At 39.6% G+C, this 15,435-nt stretch overlaps 1 long non-coding RNA gene across 1 annotated transcript in view; it reads left to right on the forward strand.

Moving 5' to 3' along the window:
* The first annotated feature begins 154 nt into the window (after window positions 1-154).
* LOC122343412 overlaps window positions 155-15,435 on the forward strand; it is a 60,856-nt gene continuing 45,575 nt past the window's right edge. The window contains exon 1 of the long non-coding RNA XR_006250772.1: window positions 155-233. This is a non-coding gene — a long non-coding RNA (uncharacterized LOC122343412). The remainder of the gene's footprint in view (window positions 234-15,435) is intronic.

A 15,435-nucleotide genomic window follows, 5' to 3' on the forward strand; every position in this document is an offset into this window, starting at 1 on the left:
CATTTTATCTATACGGAGAATAGCATAATAATAATTGTTATTAATGTTGTTCTTATTGCTTTTGTTAATATTGCCATTAATACTTTTTTTTATAAACAGCATCCTTTTTCAGAAATATGAAGAATGAAATAATTCTCTCTTTCAGCAGTCACGTGATCCGTGCAGGTCTGGTTCGACTCCAGCGTGCCGGTACTTTTCACCTCTCAGCGCCAGAGCAGAGCCGGTAGCCCAGGGTAAGCTCACTATTCCAGCTCTCCAGAACATTCTAATTACCAGTCCACCCTCATTATGTTTGCCATGTCATTGTGTGCGGACGAACGAATGAACGAAGGGAGGGAGGGAAGGAGGGAGGAGAGACACAGAGAAGCGGAGAGACTGCGAGCGGTTTGGACCAATTTTATAATTTCTTAATCACTTTTTTGGCAACCTTTGCATGCGTCTGGGTTAATACCATAAATTGAATATTGCTTTGGTTTTCTCCTAAATAGGCTATCATGCTATTGCCGTGGCGCTTAGCGAAATCTATTATTGTAATTTGCATAGTCCTTTTTAGCGCAAAGATCCTACAAAGGCTAGAAGAACAAAGAGCTCATGAGGGAGAAAATAGGACAGGAATGATCCAGCTCTCGCCTCAAACGTGACGTCAGCCCCCTAATGAAATCCTTTGACTGAGACCATAGCAAATGGTGAAATTCATATCTGACACTTAATGGTTTGCATAGAAATTAGAAAGCTCCCGTGCTTGATGTGCCTGATTAATTTACACCACTTTTGTTACGTCGGCAGCGCCGGGTGAGGATTTTATTCTTAATAATTGCAATAATAATAACAATACTGGAAAAAAAATTAAAATGTGATTTAAAAAGGGATTATATAAAACGCCTAATTGCCAAAAAAAAAAAAAAAGAAAAGAAAAAAGAAGTAAGCACATTGCATGTGTGCCTTTTGGGAGAGCTGGCCACTTGATTTCCTATGAAAATTAATCGGCTATCAAACAATCTTCGTCTGCCGAGGATGATTATAAAGCCAGAAGAGAGAGTGAGAGAGACGGAGAGAGAGAGAGAGAGAGAATGCCCTTTGTGTAGGTGAAATGTGTCGGAGACTGTCATCGTAATATACCTCAGTGAAATGAAGGTTAATTCTGATGTACAGCCTGCATGGCAGTCATTATCAGCGAATCATGAAAATAAATTAAGCCACTGAAATAGATACGTCCTCCTCGCGCACACAGCGGGGATCCTGTGAGCGATGGACGGATGAACTTTACAGATTATTATTGGAAAATACTGCCGAATTCAATTAATGCACCTAAAAGACACCTTTATAGAGGGCAGCCATAATTTAAATGACAGCGGGTGTAATTTTGCTTGTTATAAGTCAAATTTGCAGAGTTTCATGTTCCACATATTTCATTTTTCCCACGTTTTCCTTCCTTTTTTTTTTTGCTCTTCGTTCCTGGAAAAGTGTGATCTCTTTTCTCGCGCGTTCGCGGTTCTGTCTTAACGGAGACGTCTGCAGCATTTACAAAATAAAATCCTCTGAATTTATGCCTGGGTCCGCTCCGTAATCCCTTACGGCAGACTCCGCGCATCCTCTCTCTCCCTTCCCGGCCCCCGTTCCGAATGAACTCGTACGTCGGCTGTATGCAGATCGCCTGCCTTCCCGCCTCTCATCGAGGGCCTGCCGATAGGGCTAAACGGTTGACCTTTGACCTCGCGACAACAGGAGGGAGAGATCGGGAAGCTCGGGTGTTAATCCACGCAGGCATCTGACAAGCGCCGAGGAAGGCTGGGAGTCCGTATCAGCCTGACCCCAGCGCACGGCACCTTTATCTGTTAATCTACAGCTCTCTTTAACAGCTTGCTGAATTAACACCCAGGCAGGGCAAGAGGGCTTCCGATTAACACACATCAGCCCCTCTGCGCCGAGCACAAAAGAAACGCTACCTCGTCTTGCTGCTTTTGTATGTAAGACGTCGTACCGCCCGCCCTCCCGAAGAGCCGCTCTCTTTCTGGGCGCTCAGGAAGTTAGAGAAAGTTGCGTTTACGTCCTTTGAATACGATGATGGCGGAATGTTAAAATGGGTTAGTGTGACAAACTGCTGCCCGTGTTAATCTGGAATATAATTGTATAGTGTGCTCAATAGAAGACATGAATATATATGTTAAATGTGCATGTGTGTAGATTATGGTTGTCGGAATTTCATTTGAAAAAATGTTTTTGGATTTTGGGTTGTTGTTTTAACCCAACAACCCAGTGCTAAAATTGCCTGCCATAATATATACAAAAATATACATTCAAATGTATTAATATTACAGTTTAGTGAGCTGAAACCCAATTTCTTTTGCAACCGGTATTTGACAAGTACTCATGTGTATTATATTTGTAATGAATGATGAATTTATATTGTGTATATTTTATAAGGTATGTCGTAATATAATATTGGCATTTTATTATATGTTAGTTATATACAGTCTTTGTGTGTGTAAAATTTTGCTGATTATTAAAAATCAATATAAAATATATTTCTCACTTTATCATATATATCATATATTTAATTTAGGTCACAAACCAGCAGCTGACATCTGTTAATGTAATATTTTCATTATTTAAATGAATAAAAAGACATATTATGTAACATATTATATTATGTTATTATAAAATACATAGTCTAAAAGTATGTAATAATAATACATTTTTTATCATTTTTAAATATTATTAAATATTATTTTATTCCCTTGTTTGAAGACTATAAAGGTTTTTGTAAAAGTAGATAATGGCTTGACCTCTCTTCCTTAAGACATGTTATCTTTTATATATAGATCATACTTTCCAGTTTATGCTAATGAAATATAGTTGCAGCATCCGCATGGATATTGAACTCATCTTGGTTGTGGAATTGGACGTGGATGATCACTCATTGCAGCAGATAGTAAAATCAATAGGTATATTTTGTGTGTGTGTGTGTGTGTGTGTGGTAACAATATCTTCAGTATAGCAGACTGTGTTCTGGAGAGACGCGGCGAGAATAAAATGTGAGGGAGTGGGGCCACCTTTTGACGACAAGAACGCACAGACAGCTGCTTTTCCCCCGCACACACATCCCTTCTCTTTCTCTCTCTCACACACACACACACACACACACACACACACACACACACAGACACACACTCAGGCAAGGCCCTTAGACAAAGCAGGGACGGCTAATTCCAATGAGAGCCAAATCAATCAGCTTTTTTTAATCACAGCACTACTTTTATAGTCTGGCAGTAATGATGAAATCCTACATAGGGTGATCCCCTAAGATACACACTCTCTCTCACACACACACACACACACACACACCCAGTCAATTTCAGTACTCCAGACACTTACTGTGATGATTTTCATTTTTCAATTACATTATCTAGTCAGCCAATCAATCGCGGGGCTTATCAATAATTAATGCTTCAATGACTATTAAAACTCCTAAATAAAACTGCAACATGGCCTCTGACAACATTTAATGATTTTAGCTCCGTGACATATTGCTGGGGCAAAATAATCTCCATATTTATTTTTAAATTGATAATTTCAGTGATTCATTACACGTGGAATGAGACAAACCGCATATCTTTATTTAAATGATGAATATAATACACGGCGGACGATTATTAGTCCTCGCCGCATGCAAGCAACACACAAACAGCCGCGTTATCCCGTCTAGGCTGAACAGATTGAGCTGCTGGTAATAGAAAATGTTTTTTTCGCCACAGGCTCAGCTCCACTCAGAGGGGTGTTAACGCGTGCGGTTATGGGTCGGTGTTTCGGTCTGATACTCTCGCCTGTTGCTGCCGTCTCTCGCCGAGCGTGGATTTGTTCGTGATCCAGCTCAACAGCCAGAAACAACTGTTTATAAACAGCTTTGGAGCCCGCAGGCCTTGAACTAACCCAACCTCACAGCAGATGCAGCTTTGATCCGGCTAATCGGAGGCCTGAACTCTCTCTCTTGCCGTATATGAGTGTGTGTGATGTCTGTTTTTCGGGTTTGTCAGGACGGCAGTCATTGGTAGGCAAGATTATACCGGTTACATTTCAGTTTTCTGGAGCTACGGGGTGATTGGTGCGCGTAGGATAGATGCTATATCGGTTTTACGGTTACTTTAAAGTCAACACAAAATAACATTCACTGCAGATTTTACTGTTAAAAATAGTTGGATGGTCAATCAGGAAAAACGGCTTAATTTTATCGGTATATTTTCATTTAAAAAGTGCTTTTATCCAGTTGAAGCATCTGAAATTGCATACATGCATTTCATGCATTTTAGCAGAAACAAACCTGCTATCTTAGTGCTGTCAGACGATTAATCACATCCAAAATAAAACTTTTTGTTCACGTAATATATGTATGTGTGCTGTGTTTATATATTATGTATGTTGTGCGTATATTTTGTGTATGCCTTTATATATTTACACTTACATTTTTCTATTATATATACAAATTTGTTATACAAACATATTTTTCTTATATATACATGCATGTGTTTGTATTTATATATACATAATAAAAATATATGCAGTACACACACATAATATGTAAACAAAAACTTATTTTGGATGAAATCAATCGTGACAGCACTTCTAAAAAAAATTGTAAGAATATCGGAACATTTTCCCCAAAAAAAAAAAAAAAAAACTAAAAATCTTTCTGCTTTTACATTTAATGTAATTCATTGTGCAACTTTTTTCTTTCTTTTTTGTGCAATTGTTTGTGAAAATCACTAGCAATTTCTGAGTCACAAATTAGATATTGTTTGCATCATGAAAAAAAACGTCACTCCATAGCAGATGTTTGGTAAAACCGTTTCTAAATAGCAATTTGGTTATTAGTTTGCATTGTCCTAAATCCTGCATGACCCGAATAAGCATGTGAACGCATTTTGATGAAGGATTGTCCAAAGTCACCACCTTTTTTAAAAAAAAATAACATGCACTGATGAATTGATCACTATAAAACCAGGAAAGTGCATCAAGAAAGATTTTGTGTTGACTTTAGAGTGAAAAACTCTGTCAGAATCGTATATAAACGTCTGACAATTGCAGATGTTGGATGTGATGTGTCGTCTGAAGGAGCGAGGGAGGGAGAAAGGAGCGCGAGGCGAGGCAGGAACATCTGTCAGCACTCAGGCCGGTGTGATGAGGAGTAGTGCTGGTATGCAGCCGCCCAGCGCAGAAATCAGCAGGGCCCGTGAACTTGGCACAGCTTTGTTGTTTATTTGGCCTGACCCAGCGTTCGCCGCGAGGCTGCGGCAGCCGCTCACTGAAAGAAGCTTTTGTCCTGAAGCAAGAAATCTGTTACAAATATTTACCGTGGGGGGAATGCAAAGGCCTGGCCCTCAGCCAGCCAGACTGCGGCTATAAAATTCACTGCACATTCTTGAATTAGTCGTCCTTTCAAACTGAGCAAAATTTATACCCTCCCTTTATTAATGAGATCACGCTGTCAAAGATTATTGGCCATTTACGCTGTCAATGTATGGATTTCACGATCCCACTCAAGCGAGAGCTGTGCTATAATTTAATATCTTTGAACGGAAATACATATGTGCTTTTCTGAAGTCTGGACACGGCTAAAATATGAATGTTTCCTGGAAAAATATTTCAAACCATCAGATTTGATCTATCTATCTATCTATCTATCTATCTATCTATCTATCTATCTATCTATCTATCTATCATTTTTTGTGTGTTTTAATTTTTTTGCTCTACGATATCTAATGCAGTAAATTGCGTATCTTTTATAAATTTTTTTTTTTCACATTTCTATTCAGTGCCTCAAACACGTCTTTTTTTTTCGCCTTTCTTTTTGGACATCGATATTCAACGTATAAATGATGGATAGTGTTTTCCTTCATTATTTCCTAGAGGAAGAATCTGAAGAAATCCTTCTCTTTTTTTTTTTTTTTTTCCTCCTCAGGCTTACACTTGGGTCAGTGGTAACAAACGCCATTTCAAACGCTGCGTAATATCACACAGAGAATGTATGTATTTCTGAGGTAAAAAAAAAAAAAAAAAAAAAGATTCCATAGCGGTCTTACAGCTTGAATACATCTGCCTTAACCGCCGAGCTCGTCTTTTACCCTTGTAGCCGGACCTTGCCAACAGCTTCTCCAGCACATTGACATGCAACAAAGCTAATGGTACCCAATACGGGAGGGTCTAATCTCGACTAACTGACAAGATTTAAATCGAGGAGACATGTTCTGCTGATTAGCTTCCACACCCACAATTATCCAACTGGGGTGTCAAGCAAGGTTTAACATCTCCACTGATTCTTCTCTCTGGAGAGATCCGGCAGGAAACGCAATCGCTTTTAATAACTGCAGCCACCTCCAGCAACACCATCCAGCGACTGCAGCGTTCCCAGCCATTCAAACTCCCTTCAAAATTAACCTTTCCAGCAAAAATATAATTTCGTGCAAAATGAACCACCGAGCCCTTTTTCTCGCCCCTCTCTTTCTCTTTCTAGCGCCAGTCGCCCCCCTCCTTCGAATAATTTATTCAAATTGCCCAACTCAGAACAGTGGAGCAATCTGCTGCCCCTGAGAGGACCTGTGAATTCAGATTTTATTCTGGAAAAAGAAAAAAAGAAGTTTATATACCTGGCCGTCTCCTGACAAATAAGGGACTCATTTGAAACGTCCCCTCGGTTGCGCGGCTCGTTAAAATTCCCCTCATTTGAATATTCCGTGCAAAATATTATTTGATTGCGGGGCGTGTCTCGCGTATTTCTGCGTGTTACGAAGCCCCGTTGGGCAGCATATGTCACCGACGACTTTGAAACGGAGATTGACCCCGTTTCGCGCAGGTGCGGGGCCCTGGATGCCGACGCGACAGAGAAGCGTCACCCGACGTGACGGACAGCCGGGTTAATTCCGCCCCCTCCGAAGCTCTCGCCGCATCAATTTGGTTTTGGTCTCCGCTCAATCACCTGCCTGTTTCCCACACTAACGAACTGTTTTTCTAATGCTGATGAAACCGGGGACACAAAGCAATGCGATTAATAATTTACTGTTTAGTTTTACTAATTGATCTGTTTGGGGAATGGGGATAAAAATGAAGCTGCATCCTCAGATCACAATGCTTTCATATGGCATTTATACACAAGCCGCAGCAGGTTCCCACAAGATGAATAATGAACTAAACAAGATCAAATAATTATCACCGGGGACTTGAAGAGCACACCATAGACAACAAAGTTGCCAAATAGTGAAAGGTTCAGTCCGAAGGAAGTATGTGAAAATGAGTATTGGTCTTCGCAGTAACATCAAAGCTTGTCCTCTTTGTTTTTTTTTATGGGTCATTCTATAATTTAGGCTACATTTCATATCCACTGATGATAATTATGTTTTTCTCACAGTTTTCTTTTGTGCACCCTGTTTTTCAGTTTTCACGAAATTGCCTTTATGTCTCTTAAATTGCGGTTTTTACAGTATCCACTGTTTGAAAAGTCTCGAGTTCAGAATAATGAATGAAAATGTTACAATTATCTATGTTAAAATTCATCTGAATACCTTGGAGAAATAGTTTAAATGGAATTTTCTTTTCAATTGGGAATCATTTCATTTTACTTATGTGCACAAAAACATGTCGACTTTGTTGACCAGATAACGTGCGAATACTAAAAAATGCTTTATAATATCACGTGGTCATAACGTGCAATGTCGACCGATGAAGAAAATGGCATTTTTAACACATTATGTTAAATGTCCTCTTATTTTTAATACTTACCTCCAGTGACCCATTGTCATGGAATATATTAATTGCCTGTAAACAATTTTGGGTGGATAGCTCAGTGATTTTACGTCAAATAAGGGTTTGGTTTATGTTGAAATTCAACAATGTCAACTATGTTACTTGTCAACCCATACAAATCGACAAACTCACTACCAGGAAAAACCCTTTTTCTTCATAACGCCAAAATCACGTTTAACGATAAAACCAAAGCCAATTGTTTTATCGAGAAAGCATGTTGTTCTTACACATTTCTTTTTTTTTTCCTCATGTGAAATGTATTCTAAATTATAGAAGGACTCTCATACCGGCCTTGGGTTTACTGAAACATTGTCAAAACCATAATTAAAGGGTTTATATTCACACATCCAAGATGAGCTATTTTTGAAACTGTGAATGGCTGTGAATAAATTAGGCAGATTACTTCACTTTGAGTCAAAGCAAATGCGAGCCATGTTTAAGACTAAAGAAATTAGCCGCAATCTATCGCCGGATCGTTAGTCCGCGCAGGATCGTACTGCCTTGTATCTTATGAATATTTGTATGTGGATTTACATGTGCGTGCCTCCACCATTATGAGCTCAAGTTTGCGTCGCGGGCCTGACATCCGTCTCCACAATAGCTTGATATCGTGTCCCAAGGTCAAACGTTAAGCCGTCGTCTGGCTGATCAGAACGGCCCCCGCCATCCCGAGGTGCTGTTGCTATTAGCAGCCAACTCCGAGACATTCAATGTGCTAATTTCGGAAAGAGGAGGAGGAAGGGGAGGGCGGCACGGAGATATGAGCTCCTTAGTAGCATCGGCGTACGGAGTGGGATTAATATGGAATGGGATACATTTCCGTGGTCTTAAAAAATCTGGATGAGGGAAAGAGATATTCATCTCGGGCTCGTTCACGGATGAAGAACTCCAGCTGCATTACTCCAGATGCGTTTGCAGTGTTTTAAAACATTAATACCGCGATAGATTCAGCCTACTTTGTATTCATTAACTAGTTTACAATCCATAATTGTGTCTGTAATAAGCCAGAGCCAAGCGCTAAGTGTGAAGCGAATCAAATACACCCTACCTAATATTACCAATTCCCTCCTGTATTTAGAAAATAGGTATAAATTTGTGTCAGTACGAGTGAATTTGCCTCTTTTTCACGTTTGCAATCTGTTGATTGGATAGCGACGTCTAATCACACGACGTGCCGTTTATTTGCGACAGCTTTCTCCGCTCTCTCTTTATCTGCCACATTGAATGAATGGGCTAAGACGACATGTGTTCACTCCTCCAAATATAGCGTTAGCATACAGTTGTGCGATATATAACCGCTACGGTGGGCTGTCATAGTTGTACCCGCATCTACATATGAAACCAGACAGATCTATTTCCAAAGGTGAAACTGAGGCTTAAACAAACCCTGATGTCAATCACAGGGGCGATTCTTATTTTAGCAAAGTCAAGCACATCTGAATATGCATTATTTATGATGGAAATAAGCTTCTTAGGCAGTTTAACCCGAGCGTGCTGGCAGATATTAGCAGGAGACATACTTTTCATCAGAGCTCGGTGTTTGAAGTCTAAATAACGCACGTGTGATTAGACCCAAGGTAGCTGCCGCCCGTCCCGGGAAACTCTTTTCTGAGCTGGAACAAAGAATTCTGTGTGTGTCAGGAATTTTGGGAGTTTCGTTCGGCAACAAACTCTCTTTTTCATGCACTTTTCCCTCTGTTGTTCGGTTTGCGGATACTTGCTCGCTTTCTGTTTTCTTTCAGATCACCTTACAGACAGACAGCGCGGTTGATATATGGCAAGTTTGTGGAGAAAGCAAAGGGTTGTTGACCCATGTTGTTTTAATGAACAGTTCTTGGTGAAAGGCACTCTCTGTGGCCCTGTCCTTTGTCTGTGTGTGTGTGTGTGTGTGTGTGTGTGTGCGTGTGTGTGATTTCTCTCCTGCCTCTTTGCCAAGATTTATTTCATTCATAATAGATTCGCGGAAACTCTGGCTTGTGTCTTCATCTGACAGTTTTAGAGTCGTTCTTTTTTTTTTTTTTTGTCCTCCCTTTCCTCTATCTGTAATATAGCAAAAATGCTGTTGAGTTTTTCCACTCGAGTTTACTGGATTTCTTCCAGCTCTAGAGACAGAAGCTGCATGGCACAAATTCAAAGACATCTGTACTAAAACAAGTATTTACCCTGGGTTGTTTTGCTCTACGTGACCTTTGTGTGGTTTTAATTTGCACACATGGAATTGCTAATTAGCAAAGTAAATAGACCCATGTAGCATATGATTTTATAACATATCCAAGGGCGTTTCCAGGTTCAGTGGATACTTGGAGACTTACACCAGACCTTTATTATCTCTGGGTCCATTTTTATGAAATACTGAAGGGTTGTATATGTAATATGCAGTTTTGTGATGCAAATCTTCCTATATTAATGGAGCAAAATTATTTATGAATTTTCAGTCTCAGCCAAAAGTCAGACTTTTTTTTGCAAGATTAAGTTTTTTTTTGTTTTTTTCAAAAAATGTGTTGACTTTGGGGTTTAGGGGTACACGGTTAAAATTAAAAATTGCTTAAAAGGTGCAAATAGCAATAGCAAAAAAAGTCTGTAATTTTGACTTTATGGCTTTCCACAGTATGACACACATTGCACACTTACTAGTTGTTTTTGGTATTGTTCATATGATGTTAGAAGTTAATTCCAAGTGCTTTTAAGAAATTACGAAATAAATGAGTAGTTATTTTGCAAGAAGTCATACATGAGAACAGCTAAATTAAAAATATCTGAAATATTACAAATGTAAATACAAATGTAGGTAATCTTGCACAGCAGTTTACTTGTGTGTGTGTGTGTGTGTGTGTGTGTGTGTGTGTGTGTTAAATATGCTTTTAGATAATATATAAATGTATATACATGTAAATATTTTCTAAACACTGTGTATTTACATATGCATAATACATATACGCAGTTACATGTATTGTGTAAACAAAAACTTTTCATCATTTGAAAGCACTATATATATTTACGTAATATCAAAATTCTTTTTTTCTTTCAATATATCACGATATAGAGTGCATGCTAACATTTAAAAGTTTGTAGATGATTTTTTGAATCGACACAATCCACAGTGCACGAAAACTGATTTCAAAACATTAATCACAAAACAAGTCCTGAAATGCAACCCTAGAGCCGCCTGTCACATGTCGGCAGTGATTGTGATAAAGAAACACGGCGACTGAGGGATGAGAACAAACAGTGGGACCGCATCAGGTGGGAGGCCCCTGCTCCTCCAGCACCGGCCCTAGCGCTCCCTTTTAGATCTGCTTATTTGGATGCACTTGATGACACAATGGATGTGCATTACTCGCCCTCCAGCCTTCCGGCAGCTGTAATTTCATAGCAGTTACCACATGCATCCTACTTGACATACAATTCACTCTCTCCGGGAAGGGAGCCAAATAATGGGATTTAGCCCGGGCTGCTAGCGTGTTCGTGCCACCACTCCTCTAATTAGCCTATCCAGACATGCGCCCCTTTGCACTGTCAGCCACACATCAGCCCGTGACGTACCACTCCACCACTGAGAGGTCAAATCTGTTTTTCAGAGCAAATGGAATAATGGACTCATATAGGCCCCCTCTCTCCTTTGCCCTGAGCACTCTCAACCACATGCCAAGCGCTACAGATAATGCTTTAGATGGTGCAGATGCACTGTAGCATGAGAATGTTGACTGGAACAGGGAAGTGGATTATGGAATTGTGGGTAAATAGAGCAAATTATGGCCTTTTGTTGAAGTATACGTGCCATAAGTGCGTTGAACCTTGTTGTACTGTCTTCTGAATGAAACAGGGATTCTTAACCGGCTACTACCGGGTTTGTAAAGCGATCTTCAGATTCAGAATTACTAGAAAAAGTCAATGATACGTTGTATGTGTTAAAACCTATTTAAAAACCTGCTGTAAATATATCAATACTTATATAGACTTTATTCGGACAATTAGATTTTTTTTGCACCCTCAGATTCTACATTTTCAAACAGTTGTTTTTATTGATAGGTATTTTAGAGTGTAAATGTAATGAAATTCTACTGTTTATTGATGGATAGTTTATTATGCAGTTTAATATGTTAGTATATTACAGTGTCTATGTGTTCCTCCATTTAGAAATACAGAAATTCCTCCCATTTTTATAAAAAGATTTTTCACAGTTGTAAATAAAAACGAATATATAAGAGCACAATTGACAAGAAACGATTGATAATTTTCTACTACAATTTCACACTAAATTTGTTCCTTATTTTTAATTGTTTGTGAAATATACTAGACATGTGTGAGTAAAAATAGTTTCTACACCACCAACGATTCTTAATGAAAATAATCTTTTTTTTTTTAATGAATGTTTTTTTTAAAGTCCAATGCTACACAAATCACCAAGAAGAGAAAAAAACATTCATGTGATATTTGCAGATCATAAAATAAACAGCTTAAGCAAACGTTCTCTCCATAAGCGATGGCACACGGCCGATCATGTGTGGTTTGTCTGGACATTGTGCAGGACTTTAATTGTTACAAGCAGAAGCTTCATCATAATAGCCCCCGTCTGCAGTCGAGCTGTCAGAAACACACTGGAACAATTTCATCTGCTGCTGAGAGGAAGGCTCGCACACCGCCACGGGCCCGTCTAATCAGCCGCCCGAGTATTATTGACTTGTTTATTTAACGGTAATGTTGCATGGGCCTTTGTTCTCTCTGAAACTGTCACACCGCATCCGAGAAAAAGATAGGGTCAAACAATTAGCGAAATTAATGAGTTTATTCAGTGTGCAACCAAACATAGGGAGAGATGAAAATGGATACCTCAGCAGAAACACAAGACACGCTTTCTTTGTATTTGTGTTGGGAACCTACAGCTCATTAAGACTGCGAGTTATTGAGACTTATCTGTTTAATTGTGAAATGTATTAAAAAATGTAACGCCTTAACAATGAGGGCAAGGTTCACTGATCAATAGTGGAAAATGGATCCTTTGTAGTATTATCACAGGTAATTGTATTTCTCTGCCTGCTTGGATCAATAAACAAATTAAAAAATAAACAGAGTTTGAAAGGCATACTGTACGTTAAACTTGGAAGAGATAATGTGAAGTTTTGAATAGCATACTAACTAACTATCTGCATTAAATATTAGGTGTATTGTATTGTATGCACTCTTCTGATTGCATGCCAGAATGTGCAATATACAACATTGTGTGCATGGGATACTGTATCCCACAATGCAATGCACAGACTTGGTATTTCGTTTCCAGTGTAACTAATGAAGTGGAAGTAATGAGGTGCACTGAAAAAAAAAAATAGTATAGAAACATCTTGCGAAGTGAAGTATCACTGTTAAGTACAAATAAATAAAAAGTAACACATTTTTCATAAACAATTTTTTTGTGTGTTTTCTTGTAAACACTCTCCAGTGTTTCATTTTTTATATGCTGGCTTGAACTTGAAAAGTTAGCTTCAATAAGTGGTGTGTAAATGTGCACCAGTCTGTTTTTCGCCAAGTCAGTCTAACAGACCGAGAAAATGCAACTGTAGATCAACTTTGTCTAGCATTGATATACCTTAATCAGTCTACCATCGTTGTGCGCTTGCTCTAAAAGATAGAAGCGATGTATGACGTGTTTAACTCTTCAATTATTCACACACACATACTTCAAAAGAAAGATGAAGAATATACCTCAACTACCAAACAAACCCTGCTATAGCTCAGTTTTAACTGAAATTGACTGCCAAGAGTGAAATTGACTGCCTTTTGCACATAAAACTGAATAAAAAAGGTATTTATTTGACAAGGTCATGAGGTCACGTGAAAACAACATTACATATAGCATTTTGCAAAAAAAAAAAAAAAAAAAAAGGTATGCAATGTATTCGGCGTAGTATTCACTAGTAGTACGTCAATATTCAGTTTCAAAGCAATCTGCCTCCAGCTATTCCCATGTTTTGTCAAATTTTTCAAAGCTATAGTCCCCAAACACTTTAAATGCATTTAAATACAGGGTTCTCCCCCTGCAGCCCTTCGGTAAAAGTCTGTCCATTTCGTGTCGGACTCTAGATTGTCAACTCTCTAATGAGGAGCCGTTTTTGAGCCTGGTTGCTGCGAGCTTCATTAGTTTACCCTGCGTCTGGAAAAGTGAGACTCGCACGTTCACAGCGGGTGAGGCGGACACTATCTCAAAGTTGACACCCTGAGATTGCGACTTAGTTTTGAATATGTTTGTGTGCGCTGCCGCCGCAGGGTGACACCTCGGTCGTCTCTGATCGACGTATAATTACCTTAGAACAGGAAGTGGCGGGATATTGTACCGTGATGGATGTTGACCCCTCCCGGGAAGGATGGCTCCTGTTGTGTCACCCTGGGGGTAGGGCAGGAAACAAGAGCTCTTTAGAGGATAGCACCGCCATTAGGTCACGGCAGGAGTCCACTTGATTTCACACGCAAACACACACACACACACACGTACATACTGTATAAGAAAGAAGTGTCATCGAAGAAGAATGACCTCACTTTTTCCGTCTGCAACACTATAGTTCAGTTCATGAGAGTTGTATAGCCCATAAACTCCCTTAATGTCCTCCCCCGTCTCGCCCGCCCTCTTCTTTCCGGAGCATGCAATAAATATCGTGTCAGACCAAACTGCGATGCTCCTTCATGGAACACTGGCTGTTTATTAGCGGCAGGCTAACTTTAAGAGAAATGCTAACATCATTCATTAATGGGCCGCATCTTGGCTCTGATGAGGCATGTCGGCGGCGCCGAGCCAAGCGTAATGGCGCCCGGTAAACGGACGTCGTAATTGTACGTCCAAATCGTACCGTTCGCGGCCTGACAGTGACAGAGCAATTATGGCGAGCCAAGCGGGCCGTGTCAAATTAGCGGCCCTGAAAAGAGCGTTCATCTCTCCCACCCAGGAAGTGATGGTGAGTGATGGGTGAGACATGGATGCAGCACTAACGCTCTGATTTGTCAATAGCAGGTCCTCCAGAGCCGGGTGTCAGGACTCTATTGAGATGTCGAAGGTGGGGGTCCGGTGACCCGAGCAGGGAGTCTTTCACAGGGAAGGTCATCAGTCAATGTTGCTGTCAGGCGGAGATCACATGGATGCCTGCAGTTCTTCCCTGTAATTACACTTGACTGGGGATGAGGAGATGTCTTCTTCTGTGGGCCTACAATGACTGCATAATTTATAATCAGCAGCAATCAGGCAAGTCAGACGAGGAAGCTTTTGTTTTTTGGATTGTCTGCTTAGTCGGCTGCATGGATAATCTTTATGACGTGCCGGAATAAACTAGTGTGGTGAGAGTTCGCTGATTCAGGACTAAATATGTATCTTGGAAGCTGAGTTAAGTTTAAAGATATTGTTTGTGTTTTAAATGTAGAACAAAAGAAAATTAACAAGCCCTAAACTTGTTGAGTCACTTTTAAGTCATAATGTGGAAAGTTCCACAGTGTTTTAACATGCTTTATGTTTAAGGAAATATTATTTATTTTTTATTTTGAATGTATGAGTGTGTCCCCGTCTTATTTCTGCCATTAATGTCACTTTCGGCTCGTCACTCTCAGATTATGTTTAATTATGAATGCTTTTTAGTCATAAATGTTAATGCCGATTTGCGT

This window comes from Puntigrus tetrazona, chromosome 4 (assembly GCF_018831695.1).
Source record: "Puntigrus tetrazona isolate hp1 chromosome 4, ASM1883169v1, whole genome shotgun sequence".
Classification (NCBI taxonomy): domain Eukaryota; kingdom Metazoa; phylum Chordata; class Actinopteri; order Cypriniformes; family Cyprinidae; genus Puntigrus; species Puntigrus tetrazona.